At 41.2% G+C, this 16,857-nt stretch overlaps 1 protein-coding gene and 1 pseudogene across 1 annotated transcript in view; one reads left to right on the forward strand and one right to left on the reverse strand.

Annotated features, from left to right (window-relative positions):
- The window catches only part of FAM178B (family with sequence similarity 178 member B), a 119,311-nt gene that overhangs the window by 33,573 nt on the left and 68,881 nt on the right, over positions 1–16,857 (forward strand).
- LOC126024431 (SERTA domain-containing protein 3-like) lies at positions 2,794–3,361 on the reverse strand (annotated as a pseudogene).

Raw genomic sequence — 16,857 nt, forward strand, 5'->3', positions numbered from 1 at the left:
TATGTCTTGGCCTAGGGCAAGGTTTCAAACTCAATTTACCTGGGGGCTGCAGGAGGCAAAGTCGGGGTGAGGCAGGGCCACATAAGGGATTTCGCTTACCGAATATTCGCAATAAAAAATCGCATTAGTAAGAAAAAAATCGCATTAAACATTCGCATGCCCCAAGCGGTATGCCTGTTCGCGGTATGCAAATGTTTAATGCGATTTTTTTCTTACTAATGCGATTTTTATTGCGATTATTCGGTAAGCGAATAATCGCGAATACTGTGGTATATGAAGGCCGGCTGCGGGGCCACAAAATGTTGTACGGAGGGCCGAAAACGGCCACTAGCCGCGAGTTTGAGACCCTTGGCCTAGGGGTTTGGTCCCTGGTACCCTGAGCTCTTCCAAGGGCACTGGTGGCACTTCTTGATGATAGATGTGGCCCACAACAAATAATTAATGCAAAATCCTTGTCAATGCCTGGCAATGAAGTTAGAAAGTAAACACGGTCTTTGTTGCACTTTTTTTTGTTGTTTTTGTTTTGGGGCCACACCCGGTGACGCTCAGGGGTTACTCCTGGCTATGCGCTCAGAAGTCGCCCCTGGCTTGGGGGACCATATGGGACGCCGGGGGATCCGGTCTGTCCAAGGCTAGCGCAGGCAAGGCAGGCACCTTACCTCTAGTGCCACCGCCCGGCCCCCGTTGCACTCTTTCTATGAAGACTTGCATAAGTGCTTGCAGAAGGCGATGTCCTATCCATCTGTTCCATGGCCATGGTTGTGCTGTCTTTATTCAAGTATATGCTTGCTGGTGTTCATTCTTCTTGCTGTGGTGTTCACCCAACTTTTTAGTTGTGTTGCCTGCGTTGATGTACTCTTTCTTATATTTTTTTAGACACCTGGCTGTGACATGGCCAGAAATCCCAGTGATACTAGGATGACAGACAGCATAGTAGCCATGGTCACATGCTTGCAGGATAGGTGCTGCAGGCCTCTATACAATTCCTCTGGGCCCTTCAATATTTATTTGGAATGAGTAATGAAATCTTATACAAATAGCAGACCCTGGGAAGTTCGGGTTCCTTTATGGTTTTTTGTTTGTTTGTTTTTGTTTTTGGGTCACACCTGGCAGCACTCAGGGGTTACTCCTGGTTCTACGCTCAGAAATCGCTCCCGGCAGGCTCAGGGGATCTTATGGAATGCCGGGATTTAAACCAACATCCTTCCGCATGCAAGGCAAATGTCTTACCGCTGTGCTATTTCTCCAGCCCCTATGTTTTTATTTTTGTTTGTTTGTTTGTTTGTTTTTTGGTTTTTTGAGCCACACCCAGTGGTGCTCAGGGGTCACTCCTGGCTGTCTGCTCAGAAATAGCTCCTGGCAGGCACAGGGGACCATATGGGACACCAGGATTCGAACCAACCACCTTTGGTCCTGGATCAGCTGCTTGCAAGGCAAACGCCGCTGTGCTATCTCTCCGGGCCCATATGTTTTTATTTTTAATTTAATCACTATGTTTACAAAAATTTTCATAATGGGGTTTGTCAAAGAATGTGTACCCTTCACCAATGCAATCTTCCCACCACAACTGTCCCCCCTTTTCCCTCTTCAACCCCAACCCCCTGCCTATCTCTTACTTAGGCATTCTGCCTCTCTCTCTCTCTCTCTCTCTCTCTCACCTTCACTCTATCATTGTAATGGTAGTTGTCATTGTGGACAGTGCTCTAGATGTACTCACAGCTCTTTGAGGCAAGCTTCATGTCATGAGCTGGTCCTCCCAGCATTCAGCTCTAATGTCTCTGGATATTATTGCCATACTGTCTTTTATTTTTCTTATATATGCAGACCAGTGAGTCTATTCTATGTCTGTCTCTCTCCCTCTGGCTTATTTTATTCAGCATAATAGTCTTCATGTCCATCCATGTATAGGCAAATTTTATTATTTCATTTTCCTTAATAGCTGCATAGTATTTAATTGGGCAAATATACCATGGTTTCTATAGCCACTCATCTGTTATTGGGCACCTGGGTTGTTTCTGGATTCTGGCTATTGTAAATAATGCTGCTAAACAGAGGTGCAGAGGGCATTTTTGTATTGTTTTTGTGTTCTTAGAGTATGTCTCTAAGAGTAGTATTGCTGGATCATATGGGAGTTCAATTTCCAGCTTTTTTTTTTTCCCTTCCAAAATACTTTTATTAAAAAAAAATACAAATAAGAGAGAAAAAAAAGCCACCACAAAACTGGCCTTTCTTTTAAATAGTGCGGCATGGAGCAGTTTGGTTTCCATCCTATTGCACGTGGTCCGGCCTGGTCATGAATCAGGAGGCTGTTGGGACTGAGGCGCTGCCAAGGAGGTGGGGTTCAGCCCAGGGAAGGAGGAAGATGCCAACCCCGCCCAGCCCACTTTCGGGGAGATGGAGAGGCAGGACCATGTTTCTGTAACAACAGGCAGTCACTACTGGGCATCCTTGACAGGCCCAGCTGTATCTTTCCTGAGGGCCCCAGTGGTCACCAGGGGAGAGAGAACCGGAGGACAAGACAGAAGAACTGTGAAGTGGGAAGTTAAGATTCCCAGAACAAAGTCTCTTTTAAGGCATTTGGAGGAGATAAATTAATTCAGAAAAAAAACCACCTTCACAGAAGGCGGCGGTAACCAGACACACACACACACACACACACACACACACACACACACACACACACACACACACACATGCAAGATGGTCTGTGAAACCCTGCAGTGGGAAGGTGGGGAGGCCACATAGTTCAGTCACTGCTTTGAGGCTCCCTGAAGAGTTGCCTCCTAGGCTCCAGCCCACCTGAGATGAGCCAAGAACCCCTCCACGCCCCACAACATCGGGAATCTTAGGATCCCAGAATGATTTCCATGATGTGATCAAGTTTGTTCCACTCCCAGGAGCCTGGGGCGCAGAAGAGGTTGTGGGGAGACTCAGGTGGGGCCAGGGCAGGCTTTTTCTCCACCATGGATGTGTCAATGTCCAAAAAGAAATTGTCCAGCCCTGAGTCCCTCAGGTACCGGGAACTTAGTGCCAAGACCGGATCGGGCTGATGTGGCATTTCATTCTGGGGTGCTGGAGAAATCATGGGGCTCTGGGGGGGTCTTGCTCTCCTCCATCGTGGTGTCCAGCTCCCTGAGAATAGAGCCGATGGTGGAGGACAGGGAGAAATTCTCTTCACCCAAGAAAAGGGGCTCCGGGGGCATGGCAGGGGTGGGAGCTAGGCAGCTGCTTTGAACTTTGTCGAGGGAGATTTGCAGCAGGGCTTGCTGGTAGCTCGAAGGCCTGCGGGACTCCAGTCCCATTTCTCATCCTTCTCTTCCTCCTCCACATCGGAGTGCTTCCTCTTCAAGCCCCCCACCATAATGCCTTGACCCGTGAATTTTACATCCTTGAGCTCAAATTTGCTCATCTGCCCAGATGACTCAAGTCCTTCTGAATCCTAAAATCTGTCCTCTCCACAGTACTCCTTTCTTCAAGAGTGTTTTAACAACACAAAACAGGTGTGGAGGACAAGAATGGTGTGGAGTGGAAGGAGGGAATCCTTGGTTTTGAATTTCTGCGTCTGACACACTGCTCAGCTGTGTGATCTTGGGAAAGTGCTGTTAAGATCACCTCCCTGAACCTCAATTTCCTCATCTTGGTTGCCAAGTTCGGAAGGAGCAGCTCCTGAAACATCCGTGGGGCTGGCTCTGCCACCCTGCTCAGCCGGGGAAAGGGCCTCTCTCCTCCGATTTCCAGCTTTTTGAGGAATCTCCATATTATTTTCCGGAAAGGCTGGACTAGACAGTATTCCCACCAGCAGTGAATGAGATTTCCTTTCTTCCCGTGTCCCCATCAACACTGATTGTTCTTGTTCTTTGTGATGTTGCTAGTGTCTGTGGTGTGAGATGATATCTAATTGTTGTTCTGATCTGCATCTCCCTAATGATTAGTGATGTGGATTAATTTTTTTAATTTTTATTTATTTATTTATTTACTTATTTATTTATTGGTTTTTGGGTCACACCCGGCCGCGCTCAGAGGTTACTCTTGGCTCTATGCTCAGAAATCGCCCCTGGCAGGCTCGGGGGACCATATGGGATGCTGGGATTCAAACCACCAACCTTCTGCATGCAAGGCAAACACTTTACCTCCATGCTATCTCTCTGGCCCCTATTTTTATTTTTTAACTGAAACCCAACTATAAACATGTTAAAATCATGGTGCTTAAACAAAGACACTATTATAAGAAAGGAAATTAAAGATAAATCTTCAATCCATGTTTTTTTGTCTTTTTTTTTTTTGTCTTTTTTTTTTTTTTCTTCTTTCTCTTTCTGAGATCAGACAAGATCAGGCGCATTCAGGGTGCTATGACTATAGAATCTTCTTTCTCTTTCTTCTCTTCTTCTTTCTCTTATTCTTCTTCCTCCTCCTCTTCTTTTTTTGTACAAACAAACGAAGGCTTTTTTTTTTTTGTACAAACAAACGAAGGCTTTTTTTTTTGTACAAACGAACGAAGGCTTTTTTTTTCCTCCTCCTCTTCTTTCTTTTCTTTCTCCTCTTCTATTTCTTCCTTTTCTTTTTCTTTCTCCTCCTCTTCTTCATTTTCTTCTTCTTCTTTCCCTTCTTCCTCTTTTCTTGTCTTTTTTCTTCTCTTCCTTCTTCCTCTTTCTCCTCTTCTTCCTCTTCTTTTCTTAATATTCATTGCCCTCTTCTTACTCTCCCTACTCTTCTTTTTCAGAAGAAAAAGATGAATCCTTTTCATCTTCCCCCTCTTTTTACTATTTTTTACAATATTCTTCTTACTCCTCTTCACCTATTCTTACTCTTCTTCACCTTATTCTTCTTAAAATTCTTCTTCCTCTTCTTCCTGTTCTCACTCTTCCTCCAACTCTTATTATTCTTTTTTCTGGGTTTTTGGGACTTCATTGATTCCTATGTTGTTTCTGTTGAGTTTCTTAAAGACTTCTATTTTCATTGGTTCACATTCTTTGAGTAGTTTAGACATTTGCATTAAAGTTCTCTTCCAATCTTTTCTGTTGTATGAAGTTGTTCTGCATCTCATCCTCTGACTCACTGACCTTGTTTGCAGCTGCCGTTACTCCAGTGGAGAGGTTTTCCATTGAGGTTTTCAATTCATAAGCGGAGTTTTTCAGACCTGTTATTACAGTGTGAAAATTTCTAATTTCAATCGTCAAATCCTTTTGATGCTTATTTGTGCTCCATTCAAATCTATCGATGCTTTTTTTTTTGAGCTCCCTGAACATCTTCCATAATTCTACTCTAACCATCTTATTGAGAGTATACCTAACTGTTTGGTACTTTTTGGATTATCAGAGCAACCATCTTGATTCTTTAAACATGGGGTTGTACTGCAAAATTTCCCCATTGTTAAGGTTGTAGGTTGCTTTTTACAATGTGGAGAAGTGGGGTTCAGGGGTTAAAAGATAAGCGTGCTGTGGAGCAAAGCGGAGTGGCTGTGCTCCTCTGGTGTGGGTCCTGGAGAGATTATGTTCCTTGGTGTCTCTGGGCTGGCTCCCACAGAAAGAAGGCAGAGAGCAGGGCAGCAGTCCTTTATAATGGCTCTGGGTGCCCAATCACACGGCAGGAATCAGCCCCACATTAGTTGGGTGGGGACATCTTACGAGGTGTGGATTCTGGAGAGATTATGTTCCTTGGTGTCTCTGGGCTGCCTTCCACAGAAAGAAGCGATGTGGATTATTTTTTTATGTGCCTCTTGGCCATCAGAATTTCTTCTTTGAGGAAATGTATAATTCTTGTCTTCATTTTTTTTGATGGGGTTAGATGTTTTTGTATTGTTAAGTTCTGTTAGTACCTTGTATATCTTGGATATTAGCCCCTAATAGGATGGGTTTTGAGTAAATAGTTTCTCACATTCCATGGGAAGCCTTTGAGGTGTTTCCTTGGAGGTGAAGAAGTTTCTCAATTTAAAGTAATCCCATTTGTTTATCTCTACTTCCACTTGTTTGTATAGTGGTGATTCTCCTTGAAGATGCCTTTAGTCTCAATGTCATGGAGTGTTTTGCATACATTTTCTTCTATATACCTTATTGTTTTAGGTCTGATATCAATATCTTTAATCCATTTTAATTTGATCTTTTTGCATGATGTTTGATAGTGGCCTGAATTTGTTTTTTGCATGTGGTTGACCACTTGTTTCAAAACCACTTGTTGCAGAGGATTTCCTTGTTTCATTTTGCATTTTTTGCCCTTTTACCAAAGATTAATTGATTATATGTCTGTGGTTCAAGTCTATTCCTTGATCTGAAGGTCTGTATCCCAATACCATGCTGTTTTGATGACTGTTGCTTCGTAATACAATTTAAAGTTGGAAAAAGTGATGCTTTCCATTTTCTTTTTCCTAAGGACTGCTTTAGCAATTTGTGGGGTTTGTTCTTCCAAATGAACTTCAGGAGTGTTTGATTCACTTCTTTGAATAATGCCATGGTTATCCTTAGAGGGATTGCATTAAACCTGTACAATACTTGGGGAATATTGCCATTTTAATAACTTTGATTCTTCCAGTGGTCCTCCAACTTTTTAAACAGGGGGCCAGTTCACTGTCCCTCAGACCGTTGAAGGACCGGACTATAGTGAAAATAAAAACTATGAACAAATTCCTGTGCACACTCATATATCTTATTTTGAAGTGGGAACAAATACAATATGTGGCCCGCGGGCCGTAGTTTGAAGACCCCTGTCATGAGCAGGGTATAAGCCTCCATTTCCTTGTATCCTCTTTTATTTCTTTTCTAAATATAGTATCATGTCATCTGTGAACAGTAAGAGCTTGACTTCTTCCTTTCCTATCTAGATGCTCTCTCTCTCTCTCTATTATCTTTCCTAATTGCTATATCAAGTACTTCCAATACTATGTTGAATAGGAGTGGCAAGAGGGGCCATCCTTGTCTTGTGCCAGATTTTAGAGGAAAGGCTTACAGTTTTCCCCATTGAGTATAATATTTGCCATGAGCTTAAGGTAAATGCCCTTGACTATTTTGAGAAAAGTTCCTTCTATTCCCATCTTGTTGAAAGTTTTTATCATGAATGGGTGTTGGATGTTAGCAAATACTTTCTCTGCATCTATTTATATAATCATATGGTTTTTATTTTTTCTTTTGTTGATATGGTGTATATATTGATTGACTTTTGTATGTTAATCCATTCTTGAGTCTCTGGGATGAATCCTACTTGGTCATGGAGTCTGACCTTCTTGATGAGATGTTAAATCCTGCTTGCTGGAATTTGTTAAAGATCTTTGCATCTGTGTTCATCAAGGATATTGATCTGTAGTTCTCTTTTTTGTGTGACATTCTCTGCCTGACTTTGTGTCAGGGTGATGTTAGCTTCGTAAAAATTACTTGGGAGTATTTCTATTTCTTCAGTTTCCCAGAAGATCCTGAAAAAGATTGGCAGTAGGTCATCCTGAAAGTTTTGAAAGAATTTGCTAGTGAATCCATCTGGGCCTAAGCTTTTATTTTTGGGAAGACTTTTGATAACCATTTTGATATGCTCAATAGTGAGTGGTAAGTCTGTTCAGATATGCCAGATCATCTTGATTTAGCCTTGGTAGGTTATAAAAGTTCAAGAATTTATCTATTTCTTTCAGGTTCTCATGTTTTGTGGCATAGTTTCTCAAAGTAATCTTTGATTACCCTTTGAATTTCTGAAGTGTCTGTTGTAATCTCCCCTTTTCATTATTTTTTTTGGGGGGGCCACACCTGGCAGTGCTCAGGGGTTACTCCTGGCTGTCTGCTCAGAAATAGCCCCTGGCAGGCACAGGGGACTATATGGGACACTGGGATTCGAACCAACCACCTTTGGTCCTGGATCGGCTGCTTGCAAGGCAAACGCCGCTGTGCTATCTCTCTGGGGCCCCTTTTCATTTCTTTTTATTTGTTTTTTGGTTTTTGGTTTTGGTTTTTTGGGCCACACCTTGCGGTGCTCAGGGATTATTCCTGGATATCTGCTCAGAAATAGCTCCTGGCAGGCATGGGGGACCATATGGGATGCCGGGATCCGAACCAATCACCTTAGGTCCTGGATCGGCTGCTTGCAAGGCAAATGCCGCTGTGCTATCTCTCTAGTCCCTTGTTTCTAATTCAGTTTATTAAGTTTCCCACTCTCCCTTCTTTGTAAGTTTGGCTAATGGTTTGTCGATTTTTAAAGAACCAACTCTTGCTTTTATTGACCATTCATATTGTTTTTTTGTATTTCCAGTTCATTAATTTCTGCTCTAAGCTTTATTACTTTCTTTCACCTACCTATTTTTGGTTCATTTTGTTGTTCCATTTTCAAATTTTTAAGCTGAACCATTAAATTATTTCTGTAGACCCCTTCTTCCATCCTAATGAATGCTTGTAAAGCTATAAATTTTCCTCTAAATACTGCTTTTGCTGTGTCTTACAAATTCTGATAATTTGTGTCTTCATTTTTATTTGTTTTAAGAAATCTTTTGATTTCCTCTTTGATTTCATCTCAGATCCATGGTTGTTAAGTAGTAAGTTGTTTAATTTCCAGTTGCTAAAGTTTTTTCTGTGTTTGTTCGTGATTCACCTCTAATTTCAGTGTATGATGATCTGAGAAGGTAGTTCTTACAATTTCTCTACTCTTGATTTTATGGAGGTATACTTATGGCCCAGCATGTGGTCTATCTTGAAGAATAACCCATGTACTTTGGAGAAGAATGTGTATCCAGTTTTCTGGACATATATATATATCGACTATATATACATACATATAGTTGATACATAAATTGTATTATAGTTGATATATATCAACTAAGCCATTCTCTTTTAATTCTTCCTTCAGAGCTAATATATTCTTGTTGAGTTTTAGCCTGGTTGACCTATCAAGGTGTGACAGGGCAGTGTTGAAGTCTTCTACTATTATTGTGTTGCTATCGATGCCTTTCTTCAGATCTGTCAGCAATTGTTTTAAGTATTTTGCTGGTCTCTCATTGGGTGCATATATGTTTATGAGTGTTATTTTTTCTGGTGAATATATCTATTGATTATCAAGAAATGTCCATCTCTGTCCCTTACTGCCTTTTTAGGTCTAAACTCTGTGTTATCTGATATAAGTATCAGATACTGCTTTTTTTGTTTTGTTTTGTTTTTGTTTTTGTTTTTGGGCCACACTTGGCTATGCTCAGGGGTTACTTCTGGCTATCTGCTCAGAAATAGCTCCTGGCAGGCATGGGGGACCACGTGGGATGTTGGGATTTGAACCAATCACCTTAGGTCCTGGATCGGCCGCTTGCAAGGCAAACACCGCTGTGCTATCTCTCCAGCCCGAGATACTGCTTTTTTTAAGGGAGTTGTTTGCTTGAATGATTGTTCTCCAACCTTTGAATTTGAGTATATTTGCTCTGACTATTTAAATGTGTTTTTTGGAGGCAGCAAAATGTTGAAGTCAACATTTTGATCCATTTTGCCACTCTGTGTCTCTTTTTTTGTTTGTTTGTTTTTTGTTTTTGTTTTTGGGCCATGCCCGGTGATGCTCAGGGGTTACTCCTGGCTATGCGCTCAGAAGTCGCTCCTGGCTTGGGGGACCATATGGGACAACGGGGGATCGAACCACGGTCTGTCCAAGGCTAGCTCAGGCAAGGCAGGCACCTTACCTCTAGCGCCACCGCCCGGCCCCCACTCTGTGTCTCTTAACTGGTGCATTTAGTTCAGTGACATTGAGAGAGATGGGATTTAGGGTAATCTTTTTGTAAGAGTTTTGTGTATTTGTTGGGTCTGCCTTTCCTTTAAGTAGACCTTTCAGTTATTCTAAGATTTAAGTCTGTAAAGTTCCTCAGTTGTTGTCTGTTTATGAAGTTGTGTATCTTTCCTTTATACTTGGATATAAATCTGGCTGGGTGAAATATTCTGGTTACTTTGAGTTTTGTCACTGCCACTGCCTTCAGGTCTTGAGGGTTGCTTTTAACATATCTGCTGTAAACCTTAAGGATGCTCCTTTGTACATAATTTTGCTTTTTGATCTTTTGATCTTGGTGCTTTCAGTATTTCATCCCTATCTGTGGGATTCATCATTGTGACTAGGATGTGCTTTGGGGTATTTTCTTTGGATCTCTTTTAGCCGATACTCTTTGGGCATGTAGTACTTGGTTGAACACACTCTTTAGCTCTGAGAGTTTCTCTGCAATATATCCTTGACTGTTGATTTTTTTCATGGAGATTTTCTTCCAGGGCCTCTGGCACTCCAATGATTCTTTTTTTTTTTTTTTTTATTCTTTGTTTTTATTTAGTTTATCACAGACCTCTATTTTTATCTGTCCACATTCTTTGAGAATTTTTTCAGCCTCTGACTATTTGTTTTTGTTTTTGTTTTGGGGGGCCACACCTGGTGATGCTCAGGGGTTACTCCTGGCTTGGAGGACCATATAGAATGCCGGGGATCAAACCAAGGTTTGTCCTGGGTCAGCAGCGTGCAAGGCAAATGCCCTACTGCTGTATTATCTATCCGGCCCTGTTATTTAAGGCTCTTTTCCAGTCTCTTTTGTTGTATAAAATTATTATGCATCTCATCTTCCAGCTCACTGATTCTGCTGTCTTCAGCAGCTGTTACTCTGTTGGTGAGGCTTTCCAGTGAGCTTTTCATTTCAGCTACCAAGTTTCTTAGCCCTGATATTTCAGGTTGGAGTTTTTTATATTTCTACTTTCTCAGAGAGGCTACGTAGGTAGCTGATACTTTTTGGGTCTTCAGATCATCCATCATCTTCATTCTCTAAGCATGGTGGTGGTCTGCAATGCTTTCCCATAGTGTCCTTTGTGATGTGTTTTTTTCCTACGTGTTGTGTTGATGTACATTGATTAGGGGATAAGCATAGCCATGGAGTGAGGTGGAGTGACTGTATCCTCTGCTTTTGTGTCTCTGGGCAGGAGAAGACTGTATTCCCTAAATGGAGGAAGAGTGTCACCTCTCGGGTTATATATATACTTTCTCATGGCTTCTGCTGGCTTCCATCAAAGCTAAGGTTCCTGCTGCTTTTGTGTCTCTGGACAGGAGAATACTCGGGTTTCTTTGGATTCATATAGGATTATAAAGAAATGTTAATTAAAGGGGCCGGAGAGATAGCATGGAGGTAAGGTGTTTGCCTTTCATGCAAAAGGTCATCAGTTCGAATCCCAGCATCCCATATGGTCCCCCCGTGCTTGCCAGGAGCAATTTCTGAGCATGGAGCCAGGAGTAACTCCTGAGCACTGCCGGGTGAGACCCAAAAACCAAAAAAAAAAAAAAAATGTTAATTTAAACTTATCTTACTTGCTTTTCTATGTGTCTTTGCTTGCTTATTTCCACCCTGAAGAAGCCTGTGTTCTCTCTTGAACACATTTCCCCCTCTTTCTCTTCTCTCATACTTTTATACTTCTTGTGTATTTGTTGGGTCTGCCTTTCCTTTAAGTAGACCTTTCAGTTATTCTAAGATTTAAGTCTTTTCATTCAGTGAAAACTACCTTGCTTCAATAAAAAAAAAAATGTCTATAGAAATGTTGAAAAAAAAATGTCTATAGAAATGTTTGCTTATCACTGTCTAAAGCTTCCCTACCTAATAGAATACTCACAGCAAGGCCAGCAAGTAAGAAGCTCTGGCCACTGTATGCCATCAGTTTTATGGGCAATTGGCTTCTGACAGAGACTTAAGTTTCTGCTTAGAAGCCATAGTCACTTAGTCCAGGCTCTACAAAAATGACCTGTGTTTGTTAGAAGATATGTGTTCAGTGAACCCACATTCCCTGAGTACATACCAGAACAAAAGTTTTCTTTTTTCAGAGAAGAAAGGGAGTCTGACTTCCAGTTAGGCAGTAAGCAGAATCCCTTTTAGGTAGGTAGAGTATGTTAAAACTCTTTTCAGTAAGTAACCTAGTTTTAGAAGAGGGAAGTAGCATTGTCACTTATTACAGACTGTGTGCAGATGAGATGGAATGGAGCTCAACTTTCTGCAGCCTGGAGACAGGATCAGGTGCAGAGAGAGAGCAGGGGCAAGAGGACTCAAACAGGGAGACAAGGCTGAAGAATATGGACTTCAGCCTCATGAAATGAAAATAGGTGAGGAGAGCCAGTTTTGGAGCCAAATCCTTCCTTTTAGAGATGCTCCAAGGATGCTAAGGCACTACTGATGATATTTGGCCAACCAGGTCAAACATGCTCATGTTTGGACCAGTTATAGGCTGGAGGACCTCCAAAGTCACACCTGGGAATACTTATAAGAATCATGCAATAGGGGCTGGAGATATAGCATGGAAGTAAGGCGTTTGTCTTTCATGCAGAAGGTCAGTGGTTCAAATCCTGGCATCCCATATGGTCCCCCGTGCTTGCCAGGGGTGATAGAGCCAGGAGTAACCCCTGAGTGCTGCCGGGTGTGACCCAAAAACCAAAAAAAGAATCATGCAATACTGGGCTTTGAACTCAGGTCCAGTGCATGTTATGCATGTGTTGTTGATTGCTGTATGAACTCTCTAGCTCCCATGGGTGTGAGGGATGGCAAATCTAGAGCAGTGATAGCCAAAGCAAGCATAGTGACATTTTTAATATTTAACAAGACCAGGATAGAATAATTATTGCTGTTTAAAAATCAATCATATGCCATATAATTGACCTTTTAAAATGAATGATGATGATAATATTGTTGTTGTTGTTGTTGTTTTGGCCAACAACTGATGGTACTTGAGGTTTACTCTTGGCTCTGTACTCACGAAACCACTCCTAGCATGCTCAAGAAACCATATGGGATGCTGAGAGTCAAATTCTGGGAAATGCCATATCCACTATACTATTGGGCTTGCCCTTATTTTGTTTTTTATTTTAATATATATTTAAAATATCTTTATTTAAGCAATATTATTACAAACATGTAGTTTGGTTTTAGTTATAGAAAAAAATAGCACCCTTCAACAGTGCAACCTTCTCACCACCAGTGCCTCTATCTCTCACTTCCCCCACACTTGCCTATATTAGAAACAGGCATTCTATTTCTCACTTATTACCATTGTCATGATAGTTGTTAGTATAGTTATTTCTCTAACTGCACTCTAACTGCTTCATATCATTGATCGGTCCTTCCTTCCAGCCCTCATCCCTATTTTCTCTGGGTATTATTACAAATAATGTATTTTATTTTTCTTAAATCCCATAGATGAATGAAACTATTTTGTGTCTGTCTCACTTCACTCAACATATTTCATGTCTTTATTTTTCCTGATAGTTGTATATTATCCCATTGTGTATATGTACTGCAGTTTCTTTAGCTGTTCACCTGTTGTTGGGCATCTGGGTTGTTTCCAGATTCTGGCTATTGTAAATAGCACTGCAATGAATAAAGGTGTGCAGAAGGCATTTTTGTATTGTGTTTTTGTGTTCCTAGGGTATATCCCTAGGGGTGGTATAGCTGGATCATATGGGAGCTCAATTTCCAGTTTTTTTGAGGAATCTTCATGTTGTTTTCCATAAAGGCTGTATTAGACTGCATTCCCACCAGCAGTAAATGAGAGTTCTTTTCTCTCCACATCCCTGCCACCACTGATTGTTCTTGTTCTTTGTGATGTGTGTCAGTCTCTGTAGTGTGAAATGGTACCTCATTGTTTTGATTTGATCTCCCTGATGATTAATGACATGGAGCATTTTTTCATGTGTCTTTTGGCCGTTTGTATTTCTTCTTTAAGGAAGTGTCTGTTCATTTCTTCTCCCCATTTTTTGATGGGATTAGATGTTCTTTTCTTGTTAAGTTCCATCAGTAGCTTGTATACCTTAGATATTAGCCCCTTATCTGATGAGTATTGGGTGAATAGTTTCTCCCATTCTGTGAGTGGCCTTTGTATCTTAGTCACTGTTTCCTTTGAGGTACAGAAGCTTCTCAGCTTAATATAGTCCCATCTGTTTATCTCTGTTTCCACTTGTTTAGAGAGTGCTGTTCCTCCTTAAAAATGCCTTTAGTCTCAATGTCATGAAGTGTTTTACCTATGTATTCTTCTATATACTTTATGGTTCCGGGTCTGATATCAAGGTTTTTAATCCATTTAATTTTTAATCCATTTGATTTGAACTTTGTGCGTGGTGTTAGATGGAGGTCCAAGTTTGCTTTTATGCATGTGGCTGACCAGTTGTACCAGCACCACTTGTTGAAGAGGTTTTCCATGCTCCATTTTGTGTTTCTTGCCCCTTTATCAAAGATTAGTTGATTGTATATCTGGGGAACATTCTCTGAATACTTAAGTCTATTTCACTGATCTGAGAGAGTCTGTCTTTATTCCAATACCGTGCTATTTTATTGTATTTATTTATTTATTTTGGATTTTGGGGCCACACCCAGTGACACTCAGGGGTTACTCCTGGCTATGCGCTCAGACATCACTCCTGGCTTGGGGGACCATATGGGATGCCGGGGGATCAAACCACAGTCCATCCTAGGTTAGCACATGCAGGACAGACTCCCTGCTGCTTGTGCCACTGCTCTGGGCCTGCTATTTTATTTTTTTAATAATATCTTTATTTTATCATGCTGTTTTAATGACTATTGCTTTGTAGTACAATTTAAAGTTGGGCAAAGTGATGCCTTCCATCTTCTTTTTCCTAAGGGTTGCTTTAGCTATTTGTGGGTGTTTATTGCCCTAAATGAACTTCAGGAATGAGATTGATCTGCTTCTATAAAAAATGTCATGGGTACCCTTACAGAAATTGTATTAAATCTGTACAGTGCTTTGAGAAGTATTGCCATTTTAATGTTAATACTCCCAATCTATGAACAAGGTATGTGTCTCTATTTCCTTGTGTCCTCTTTTATTTCTTGAAGCAGTGTTTTGGGTTTTTTTGTTTGTTTGTTTGTTTGTTTGTTTTTGCGGGGGGTAATAGGTCCTTCACCTCTTTAGTTAAGTTGACTCCAAGGTACTTGAGTTTGTGTGGCACTAATGTGAATGGGATTATTTTTTATGTCCCTTTCTTCTCTATCATTATTTGTCTATAAGAAGGCTGTTTTAATGACATTGCTTTGTAGTACAATTTAAAGTTGGGAAAAGTGATGTTTCCCATCACTTTTGGAACAATACAATGTTCCAAAACCAATTCTATCACCAGTCTTTTTTTTCCTTCCATCATATTTCATCCTTTGAAAGTATATGATTCAGCATGATTCATAAAGCAAATTCACTATCTTATTTCAGAACATTTTTTTTTTTTGTGGTTTTTTTTGGGTCACACCCGGCAGTGCTCAGGGGTTACTCCTGGCTCCATGCTCAGAAATCGCTCCTGGCAGGCACGGGGGACCATATGGGACGCTGGGATTCGAACCGATGACCTCTTGCATGAAAGGCAAACGCTTTACCTCCATGCTATCTCTCCAGCCCCTCAGAACATTTTCATTATCCCCAATGAAAAACTTTATGCCATTGTCGGCATCTCTTGCTCACCACTATTCCTAGACCCTGACATCCCCAACTCATAATGTAAAGCTTATGCTCCAGCCCTTTGAGCTGCTTTCTCTCCCTCAATTTTGATGCACTTTTAATAAATTATATCTGTTTATCTGGTGTTGTCTGAGCTTTTACTATCTTAATACCCATTCTCCACTCTGTGGTCATAAGACTTTATATTCTTAATTTTAAGGTTTGTGCTTTTGCATTTAGGTTTTTGAGCTAGTTTGAGTGGGTTTTTGAAAATGATATATGGTAGGGTCTAGCTTTGTTCTTTTGCATGTGAATGTAATGTTCTAATGCTTTCTTGTTTTGTTTTTGTTTTATTTGGGATCTGCACCCAGCAATGCTCAGTTACTATTTCTGGCTTGGTACTCAGATATTACTCCTGATGGTATTTAGGAGATCATATGTGGTGTTGGGATCAGACTTGGCTTCCTACAAGCCTGCATGTGAGGCTGGAGTGATAGCACAGCGGTAGGGCGCTTGCCTTGCACAAGACCGACAGATCTGGGTTTGGTTCCTGGAATCCCATATGGTTCCCCATGCCTGCCAGGAATTATTTCTGAGCGAAGAGCCAAGAGTAACCCCTGAGAGTAGCTAGGTGTGGCCCAAAAACAGCAGCAACAACAACAACATAAAGCCTGCGTGCAAATGATATGCTCAGCCCACTGAGCTATATCTCTAGTTCCAGCACCATTTGATGAAAACACTTCTCTCTAGCAATTGTGTATCTTGGCACCTTTGATGAAAATTGATTGATCAGACATTTATGAATTTATTTCTGAACTTCCAATTTTATTTCATTGATTTATATCTTTTCTTAGACTGTAACACTCATCTTTTTTGTTTGTCTTTTGGGGGCATACTTCCCAGTGCTCTTTGCTCAGGGGTCACTCCATGTGGTGCTCAAGATTTACTCAAGGCTTACTCCTGGCTCTCTGGTCAGGGATCACTCCTGGCAGGTTAGCAACCTATACGAACTGCCAGGGATCTAACCATAATTGGGTGCACATAAGGCAAGTGCCTTAACCCCTAAATTCTTTTTTTTCTTTTTTTTTTTTTTTTTGTTTTGTTTTGTTTTGTTTTATTTTTTGGGCCACACACGGTGGTGCTCAGGGGTTACTCCTGACTGTCTGCTCAGAAATAGCTCCTGGCAGGCACGGGGAACCATATGGGACACCGGGATTCGAACCAACCACCTTTGGTCCTGGATTGGCTGCTTGCAAGGCAAATGCCGCTGTGCTATCTCTCCGGGCCCTAAATTCTTTCTATGGCCACTATAATCCAAAAACATTTTTGCAAGGCATGCCCTGCCTGCTGTTCTCTCACTCTGACCCCAATAATCCAAATTTTTGTTTGTTTGTTTTTGTTTTGGGACCACGCCTGGTGGCACTCAGGTTACTCCTGACTCTGTGCTTAGGAATTACTCGTAGTAGGCTCTGAG

Source organism: Suncus etruscus, chromosome 12 (assembly GCF_024139225.1).
Source record: "Suncus etruscus isolate mSunEtr1 chromosome 12, mSunEtr1.pri.cur, whole genome shotgun sequence".
NCBI classification, from domain to species: Eukaryota; Metazoa; Chordata; class Mammalia; order Eulipotyphla; family Soricidae; genus Suncus; species Suncus etruscus.